This window comes from Xiphophorus maculatus, chromosome 16, assembly GCF_002775205.1.
Source record: "Xiphophorus maculatus strain JP 163 A chromosome 16, X_maculatus-5.0-male, whole genome shotgun sequence".
Taxonomy (NCBI): domain Eukaryota; kingdom Metazoa; phylum Chordata; class Actinopteri; order Cyprinodontiformes; family Poeciliidae; genus Xiphophorus; species Xiphophorus maculatus.
In genome coordinates this window covers 21,204,130-21,213,520 of record NC_036458.1, presented here as the reverse complement: position 1 = coordinate 21,213,520, position 9,391 = coordinate 21,204,130, and positions in this window count along the sequence as shown.

Below are 9,391 nucleotides of genomic sequence, written 5' to 3'. Positions count from 1 at the left end.
TGTCTGTGAAGAGTTTTTAAAATTTTTTTTAAACCAAACATGACATTTTCGATTCCCCAGTTGGGCGTTTAGCTGCATCTGTTTTCTTGTCCCTGTTGGAGAAATGATCCCCGCAGCATGATGCCACCACCACCTGTCCTGTGAGTTCCTCGGTTTTCATGATGCTGTTTGAGGCTGGATTCACAATGAGGTTTAATAACACTCTGGTGAAGGCTACATGCTAATTAGCCACTCTTATGTCATTGTGGGATTATCACAATTAGGACTCTAAATACACATCTAACACACAATTATGTGGTTTTTTTTTTTGAAAAACAAATAAAAAAAGGAAACCATGCATCATTTTCCGTCCACTTCACTCTCTTTTGCTACATTGTGTGGGTCTATTCCAGAAAGTTCTGATGAAATACGTATTAAAGCTTGTGTCTTTTGCAAGGGTCGTGTGTTATAGATAAACGATGTCTTGGTTTGCTTTAAGTATTATTAAAATGTTTTCATTTTGAAATTCCTGACTGTTTCACAACACTTTGTGATTTCCAGCACTGCAGATTTTTCACAGGTTTCTGTCAGAATCCTCCCCTCCTCTAATACCAACATGTCGTTCCACACGAACACCCTTTCCACTCCGGTCTCTGTATCTCACGGTTCACTCCTGCCTCCTTCCTGCAGTCTTAATTTCCTGTCACAAATCAAACTGCAGTAGCTAATCGCGTTGAAACTCTGCCCACTTCTTTCCCGTTTGCTTTGCCAAACCCAAAAACCGCAAGTTTGCGCCGAGTCCACCGTGTGTTGTGAACACCTGTGCGAGGTGAACTGTCGACCTCGCTTCCTGTCCTTCGCCATCCAGACCGGTCGGGTCAGTTTGTGGCCTCAGATCTGGCTTCACCATATTTGTGTGGCTGGAGTTCCTGTTTTTCCAGAAGGTTCTGTAACCCGAGGAATGCAAACGTTTACCCGATGTCTTTCACCGGATCCGGTTGCAGTATTTTCGGTCTGTCTCTCTAGGTTTTGTGCACTGAAAGCGCCCCCAAATTCTTTGAATTGGTTTTATTGTTCGTACATGTTTGATTATTTTCAGCCAATGGCATGTTTCATCCTGAGTCTCACACACACACACACACACACACACACACACACACACACACGAAAGTGGGGTCCAGAAAGAGCAGTTTCAAAAGAGTGATGGTTCTCAAGTTGGAGCACCCTGAAGGAAGTGAGGTACATGACTCCAGGTGGGGGTGGAGGGGTGCAGTGGAGAACTTAGTCACCATCTAAGGAGTAGGTCAAGGCTGACTAAGTCTTAAGTGGCGGGAGGTGTGGGAGGGGCACCGGCAAGGCAGAGGCTCACTATTTTTGGCCGGCTACCCCTTCCTCCGGTCTAATTCCTCTTTTCACCCGTTCTCTCTTTCCTTATTCTCCAGATGCGTTTCCTTCCTGAAAGTCGAAAAGCTGCACTTCTCCTCTTTTCCAACCCCTCTCTGACGCACTTGCTTCCCTCTGGGGGGGGAACCAGAAGGGTGGAGGTAGCAGGGCCAGCAGCTAAGATTGAGCAATTATTTCTTATTTCGAAGTTTGCGGTTTTGTGGGGGGGGGGGAATGAGGATGGTTCCGCTTTTCTTCTTCTAAAAAAAAAAAAAAAAAAAATTCTTTAAGATCAAGCTGCAAAGAATCCAGGTTTTTCACATCATAATAATGACATCTAAGCCACTTGTTTAAGAGATAAACTAATATCTCTCAGTGTGTAGAATGAGGGTGAGTGATATGAACTTAAAGTTTTATTACGATATTTTGTGATACTGTCGTGATAACGGTAAATATGACGATAAGAAGTATTTATTGCTTTTTGTTTTAGGTTACTGTATTTGAGACTACATGGCACGACAACCACAGTCTGGAAAACACAAGTACTAGTCTTGAATAACATAAAGAAGTGTGATTTTTATCACTCTTCTGTTCACAGTATCTGTATTTTATCACATTTTCAAATTCATTGATATTCATTGATGATTATTGAATAAACATCAGAGAAAATAGTGAAAACAATCTCGACAGTGCAGGTAGTTTTGGGGGGGGGGATTTAAACAGCACTAATAGGAATTTATTGTGACAACAACAAATCCAAATTTTTATCATGATAAGAAATGTATCGCGATACGATAAATGGTATCATATCAACGTTCTCCCAGCAGGATGTTTTTACATTCGTCTGCTGAGTAGAAACAACAGCCTCTAAATGTAAAAAACGTGATTTTTGTCTCTGCTAATCAATTTCTCTGAGGATTTTGACCGTAAGTTATGGATCAATATCCTCAAAATCTCACAATACCCTGCACTTTGTCAAATTTCCATCGACCTTTGGGACGGAAATGCTGGCGGCATCACAGATCCTCCACCGTGCTTAAAAGTGGTGCTTTTCAAAATATTCATATTTTACAGTCCCAGAAACATTTAGTAACGCCTGTTTTTTCCCTCTTCTGTGTTTGTGTGGCTCTTGTGGCTTTTATTGCTCAATAACATGACAGGAAATTGAAGCGTTGCAGCAAAAAACCTTGGACTTGAAGTCAAACCTATGATGACTGTGTTGTGGAAAACGTTCTTGCCCACTAAGCCTCTGGCGCTCCGGAAACTCCACATATTTACACTTGTGTTGATGAGACAGAAAAATGTTTTGGCATCACCCACAAATAGTTGGTTGCCATTTATAAAGTGTCTAATGGTTGTTGAGGGGACTTTGGTGATTCGTGAAGTCCACTCTTTTCTAGTACAAATGCAAGGGTTTCCAGAGAGAGCCTTCATACTGCAAGGCAACAGTAGCTGTGTTTCCGCTGATCATATATTTGCAATATTTGACATTTTGAAAATACATTTGCTTAATGGAAACACTCCAATTCCAGACATTTTAAATTTTGTACGCTAAATTTAAGTGCTTTTTTTTTTTGGCTGTGTTGAAATTGGTTTATTTTACAAAATTGCAATAGAAACACTTTTTTATTCACGTCACACGAGTCACATGATCAATAACTAGACTTTGCACATGTGATTTTAGTTGCTTTTCTTATTTAATGGAAATTGCGTGAGGGTTTTTTGTTGTTGTTTTTTTTACATTAGCAGAATAGCGACAAAGAAACAAAGCTAGCTCTGCACCATGCAGACCCTCAATTGGCTTGCAGAAAATGTCTAATCTATTAATAAAGTCTGACTGACCTATCTGACTATTTTGTTGACATTCCCTTTAGTGCAGTTCCATCTAATGGATGCATAACGTAACCCCAGCCTCTACTGTAGTGTCTATTCTATGCGCCTTATAATGCGGTGCTCCTTATATATGAAAAATGTTTTAAAATAGGCCATTCATTGAAGGCGCGCCTTATAATGTGGAAAATACGGTACTGTTAATATAAATAAAAGCTAACAATCGGATTTAGTTTCTGATTTAGTGCTATAAATCAGAAGACAAAACAAAAACTTTTTATAAATTAAATGCTAACAATAAACAGTCGCAAATATTAGGAGCTGAGATACTTAATGGTTTTAATTGTAATTAATCAATTACTGAAGTGATTGTCAACTAATTTAGTAACTGATTAATCATTAACTGGAGTATACATACTCAGAAAGGTTATTTGATTAAGGAACAACATCCTCAGAACAGTACTCAAGGCAAAATGTACAAAAATATATACATTTTGCATTTGAGATAAGAAAAACTGTCTGTAAATACGTTCTGCCCAAAACTCATCAAGTGGCAGTTTTAGCTTCACCTGGTTCAAATTCAGTCAAAAAAATAATCTCACACTAAAACAAATTTTCAACTCTACACCGCATTAACGTTAAGTCAAGCACAAAGGACACAACTTTTCAAATGTTGATGTTAGAGATAATTTTCAGCTGCAGATGCATCCTTTGCTACTGCTGATCAAGCATGATATTTAGGAAATAAAATTAATATTTTCTTATTTAAAAAGGATTTGAACGAATTCCTTATTTGTATATTTCAATGTATTTCTGATTGCATAAAAAAAGTCTTAAATAAAAAAAATTATAACTAATTAACTAATTATAACTAATTATAACTCAGAATTATAACTCAGCCTCTGTGACGTCAGGAGGCACAGAAGTTTTCAGCCTCTGTGACTCCTGACATCACAGAGGTTTTCAGCCTCTGTGTCGTCAGGAGACACAGAAGTTTTCAGCCTCTGTGACTCCTGACATCGGAAGTCCTCAGCCTTTGTGACTCCTGACGTCACAGAAGTTTTCAGCCTCTGTGACTCCTGACGTCGGAGGTCCTCAGCCTCTGTGACTCCTTACGTCACAGACGTTTCAGCCTCTGTTACTCCTGACGTCAGACGTTTTCAGCCTCTGTTACTCCTGACGTCAGAAGTTTTCAGCCTCTGTGACCCCTGACGTTGGAAGTTTTCAGCCTCTGTGACTCCTGACGTCAGAAGTTTTCAGCCTCTGTGACTCCTGACGTTGGAAGTTTTCAGCCTCTGTGACTCCTGACGTCACAGAAGTTTTCAGTCTCTGTGACTCCTGACGTCACAGAAGTTTTCAGCCTCTGTGACGCCAGGAGGCACAGAAGATTTCAGCCTCTGTGACTCCTGACGTCATAAGTTTTCAGCCTCTGTGATTCCTGACGTTGGAAGTCTTCAGCCTCTTTGATTCCTGACGTCGGACGTTTTCAGCCTCTGTGACTCCTGACGTCGGACGTTTTCAGCCTCTGTGACTCCTGACGTCACAGAAGTTTTCAGCCTCTGTGACTCCTGACGTCATAAGTTTTCAGCCTCTGTGACTCCTGACGTCGGACGTTTTCAGCCTCTGTGACTCCTGACATCACAGAAGTTTTCAGCCTCTGTGACGTCAGAAGTTTTCAGCCTCTGTGACATCGGAAGTTTTCAGCCTCTGTTACTCCTGACGTCACAGAAGTTTTCAGACTCTGTGACTCCTGACGTCGGACGTTTTCAGCCTCTGTGACTCCTGACGTCGGACGTTTTCAGCCTCTGTGACTCCTGACGTCACAGAAGTCCTCAGCCTCTGTGACTCCTGACGTTAGAAGTTTTCAGCCTCTGTGACTCCTGACATCACAGAAGTTTTCAGCCTCTGTGACGTCAGAAGTTTTCAGCCTCTGTGACATCGGAAGTTTTCAGCCTCTGTTACTCCTGACGTCACAGAAGTTTTCAGACTCTGTGACTCCTGACGTCGGACGTTTTCAGCCTCTGTGACTCCTGACGTCGGACGTTTTCAGCCTCTGTGACTCCTGACGTCACAGAAGTCCTCAGCCTCTGTGACTCCTGACGTTAGAAGTTTTCAGCCTCTGTGACTCCTGACATCACAGAAGTTTTCAGCCTCTGTGACTCCTGACATCACAGACGTTTTCAGCCTCTGTGACTCCTGACGTCAGACGTTTTCAGCCTCTGTGACTCCTGACGTCACAGAAGTTTTCAGCCTCTGTGACTCCTGACGTCACAGACGTTTTCAGCCTCTGTGACTCCTGACGTCATAAGTTTTCAGCCTCTGTGACTCCTGACGTCACAGAAGTTTTCAGCCTCTGTGACTCCTGACGTCACAGAAGTTTTCAGCCTCTGTGGCTCCTGACGTCAGACGTTTTCAGCCTCTGTGACTAATGATGTTAGAAGTTTTCAGCCTCTGTGACTCCTGACGTCACAGACGTTTTCAGCCTCTGTGGCTCCTGACATCACAGAAGTTTTCAGCCTCTGTGACGTCAGGAGGCACAGAAGTTTTCAGCCTCTGTGACTCCTGACGTCACAGACGTTTTCAGCCTCTGTGACGTCAGGAGGCACAGAAGTTTTCAGCCTCTGTGACTCCTGACGTCGGAAGTTTTCAGCCTCTGTGACTCCTGACGTTGGAAGTCTTCAGCCTCTGTGACTCCTGACATCACAGACGTTTTAAGCCTCTGTGACTCCTGACGTCGGAAGTCCTCAGCCTCTGTGACTCCTGACGTCAGACGTTTTCAGCCTCTGTGACTAATGACGTTAGAAGTTTTCAGCCTCTGTGACTCCTGACATCACAGACGTTTTCAGCCTCTGTGACGTCAGGAGGCACAGAAGTTTTCAGCCTCTGTGACTCCTGACGTCGGAAGTTTTCAGCCTCTGTGACTCCTGACGTTGGAAGTCTTCAGCCTCTGTGACTCCTGACATCACAGACGTTTTAAGCCTCTGTGACTCCTGACGTCGGAAGTCCTCAGCCTCTGTGACTCCTGACGTCAGACGTTTTCAGCCTCTGTGACTAATGACGTTAGAAGTTTTCAGCCTCTGTGACTCCTGACGTCACAGACGTTTTCAGCCTCTGTGACTCCTGACGTCAGACGTTTTCAGCCTCTGTGACTAATGATGTTAGAAGTTTTCAGCCTCTGTGACTCCTGACGTCACAGAAGTTTTCAGCCTCTGTGACGTCAGGAGGCACAGAAGTTTTCAGCCTCTGTGACTCCTGACGTCACAGACGTTTTCAGCCTCTGTGACTCCTGACATCACAGAAGTTTTCAGCCTCTGTGACGTCAGGAGGCACAGAAGTTTTCAGCCTCTGTGACTCCTGACGTCACAGACGTTTTCAGCCTCTGTGACTCCTGACGTCAGACGTTTTCAGCCTCTGTTACTCCTGACATCACAGAAGTTTTCAGCCTCTGTGACTAATGATGTTAGAAGTTTTCAGCCTCTGTGACTCCTGACGTTAGAAGTCTTCAGCCTCTTTGACTCCTGACATCACAGAAGTTTTCAGCCTCTGTGACGTCAGGAGGCACAGAAGTTTTCAGCCTCTGTGACTCCTGACGTCACAGACGTTTTCAGCCTCTGTGACTCCTGACGTCGGAAGTTTTCAGCCTCTGTGACTCCTGACGTTGGAAGTCTTCAGCCTCTTTGACTCCTGACATCACAGAAGTTTTCAGCCTCTGTGACGTCAGGAGGCACAGACGTTTTCAGCCTCTGTGACTCCTGACGTCAGACGTTTTCAGCCTCTGTGACTAATGACGTTAGAAGTTTTCAGCCTCTGTGACTCCTGACGTCACAGAAGTTTTCAGCCTCTGTGACTCCTGACATCACAGAAGTTTTCAGCCTCTGTGACGTCAGGAGGCACAGAAGTTTTCAGCCTCTGTGACTCCTGACGTCACAGACGTTTTCAGCCTCTGTGACTCCTGACATCACAGAAGTTTTCAGCCTCTGTGACGTCAGGAGGCACAGAAGTTTTCAGCCTCTGTGACTCCTGACGTCACAGACGTTTTCAGCCTCTGTGACTCCTGACGTCAGACGTTTTCAGCCTCTGTTACTCCTGACATCACAGAAGTTTTCAGCCTCTGTGACTAATGATGTTAGAAGTTTTCAGCCTCTGTGACTCCTGACGTTAGAAGTCTTCAGCCTCTTTGACTCCTGACATCACAGAAGTTTTCAGCCTCTGTGACGTCAGGAGGCACAGAAGTTTTCAGCCTCTGTGACTCCTGACGTCACAGACGTTTTCAGCCTCTGTGACTCCTGACGTCGGAAGTTTTCAGCCTCTGTGACTCCTGACGTTGGAAGTCTTCAGCCTCTTTGACTCCTGACATCACAGAAGTTTTCAGCCTCTGTGACGTCAGGAGGCACAGACGTTTTCAGCCTCTGTGACTCCTGACGTCGGACGTTTTCAGCCTCTGTGACTCCTGACATCACAGACATTTTCAGCCTCTGTGACTCCTGACGTCGGAAGTCCTCAACCTCTGACTCCTGACGTCACAGAAGTTTTCAGCCTCTGTTACTCCTGACGTCAGACGTTTTCAGCCTCTGTGACTCCTGACGTCAGACGTTTTCAGCCTCTGTTACTCCTGACGTCGGACGTTTTCAGCCTCTGTGACTCCTGACGTCAGACGTTTTCAGCCTCTGTGACTCCTGACATCACAGACATTTTCAGCCTCTGTGACTAATGACGTTAGAAGTTTTCAGCCTCTGTGATGTCAGGAGGCACAGAAATTTTCAGCCTCTGTGACTCCTGACATCACAAAAGTTTTCAGCCTCTGTGACTCCTGACGTCAGAAGTTTTCAGCCTCTGTGACTAATGACGTCAGACGTTTTCAGCCTCTGTGACTAATGACGTTAGAAGTTTTCAGCCTCTGTGACTCCTGACATCACAGAAGTTTTCAGCCTCTGTGACTCCTGACATCACAGACGTTTTAAGCCTCTGTGACTCCTGACGTCGGAAGTCCTCAGCCTCTGTGACTCCTGACGTCAGACGTTTTCAGCCTCTGTGACTAATGACGTTAGAAGTTTTCAGCCTCTGTGACTCCTGACGTCACAGAAGTTTTCAGCCTCTGTGACTCCTGACGTCAGACGTTTTCAGCCTCTGTGACTAATGATGTTAGAAGTTTTCAGCCTCTGTGACTCCTGACGTCACAGACGTTTTCAGCCTCTGTGACGTCAGGAGGCACAGAAGTTTTCAGCCTCTGTGACTCCTGACGTCACAGACGTTTTCAGCCTCTGTGACTCCTGACATCACAGAAGTTTTCAGCCTCTGTGACGTCAGGAGGCACAGAAGTTTTCAGCCTCTGTGACTCCTGACGTCACAGACGTTTTCAGCCTCTGTGACTCCTGACGTCAGACGTTTTCAGCCTCTGTGACTCCTGACATCACAGAAGTTTTCAGCCTCTGTGACTAATGATGTTAGAAGTTTTCAGCCTCTGTGACTCCTGACGTTAGAAGTCTTCAGCCTCTTTGACTCCTGACATCACAGAAGTTTTCAGCCTCTGTGACGTCAGGAGGCACAGACGTTTTCAGCCTCTGTGACTCCTGACGTCACAGACGTTTTCAGCCTCTGTGACTCCTGACGTCGGAAGTTTTCAGCCTCTGTGACTCCTGACGTTGGAAGTCTTCAGCCTCTTTGACTCCTGACATCACAGAAGTTTTCAGCCTCTGTGACGTCAGGAGGCACAGACGTTTTCAGCCTCTGTGACTCCTGACGTCGGACGTTTTCAGCCTCTGTGACTCCTGACATCACAGACATTTTCAGCCTCTGTGACTCCTGACGTCGGAAGTCCTCAACCTCTGACTCCTGACGTCACAGAAGTTTTCAGCCTCTGTTACTCCTGACGTCAGACGTTTTCAGCCTCTGTGACTCCTGACGTCAGACGTTTTCAGCCTCTGTTACTCCTGACGTCGGACGTTTTCAGCCTCTGTGACTCCTGACGTCAGATGTTTTCAGCCTCTGTGACTCCTGACATCACAGACATTTTCAGCCTCTGTGACTAATGACGTTAGAAGTTTTCAGCCTCTGTGATGTCAGGAGGCACAGAAATTTTCAGCCTCTGTGACTCCTGACATCACAAAAGTTTTCAGCCTCTGTGACTCCTGACGTCAAAAGTTTTCAGCCTCTGTGACTAATGACGTCAGACGTTTTCAGCCTCTGTGACTCCTGACAT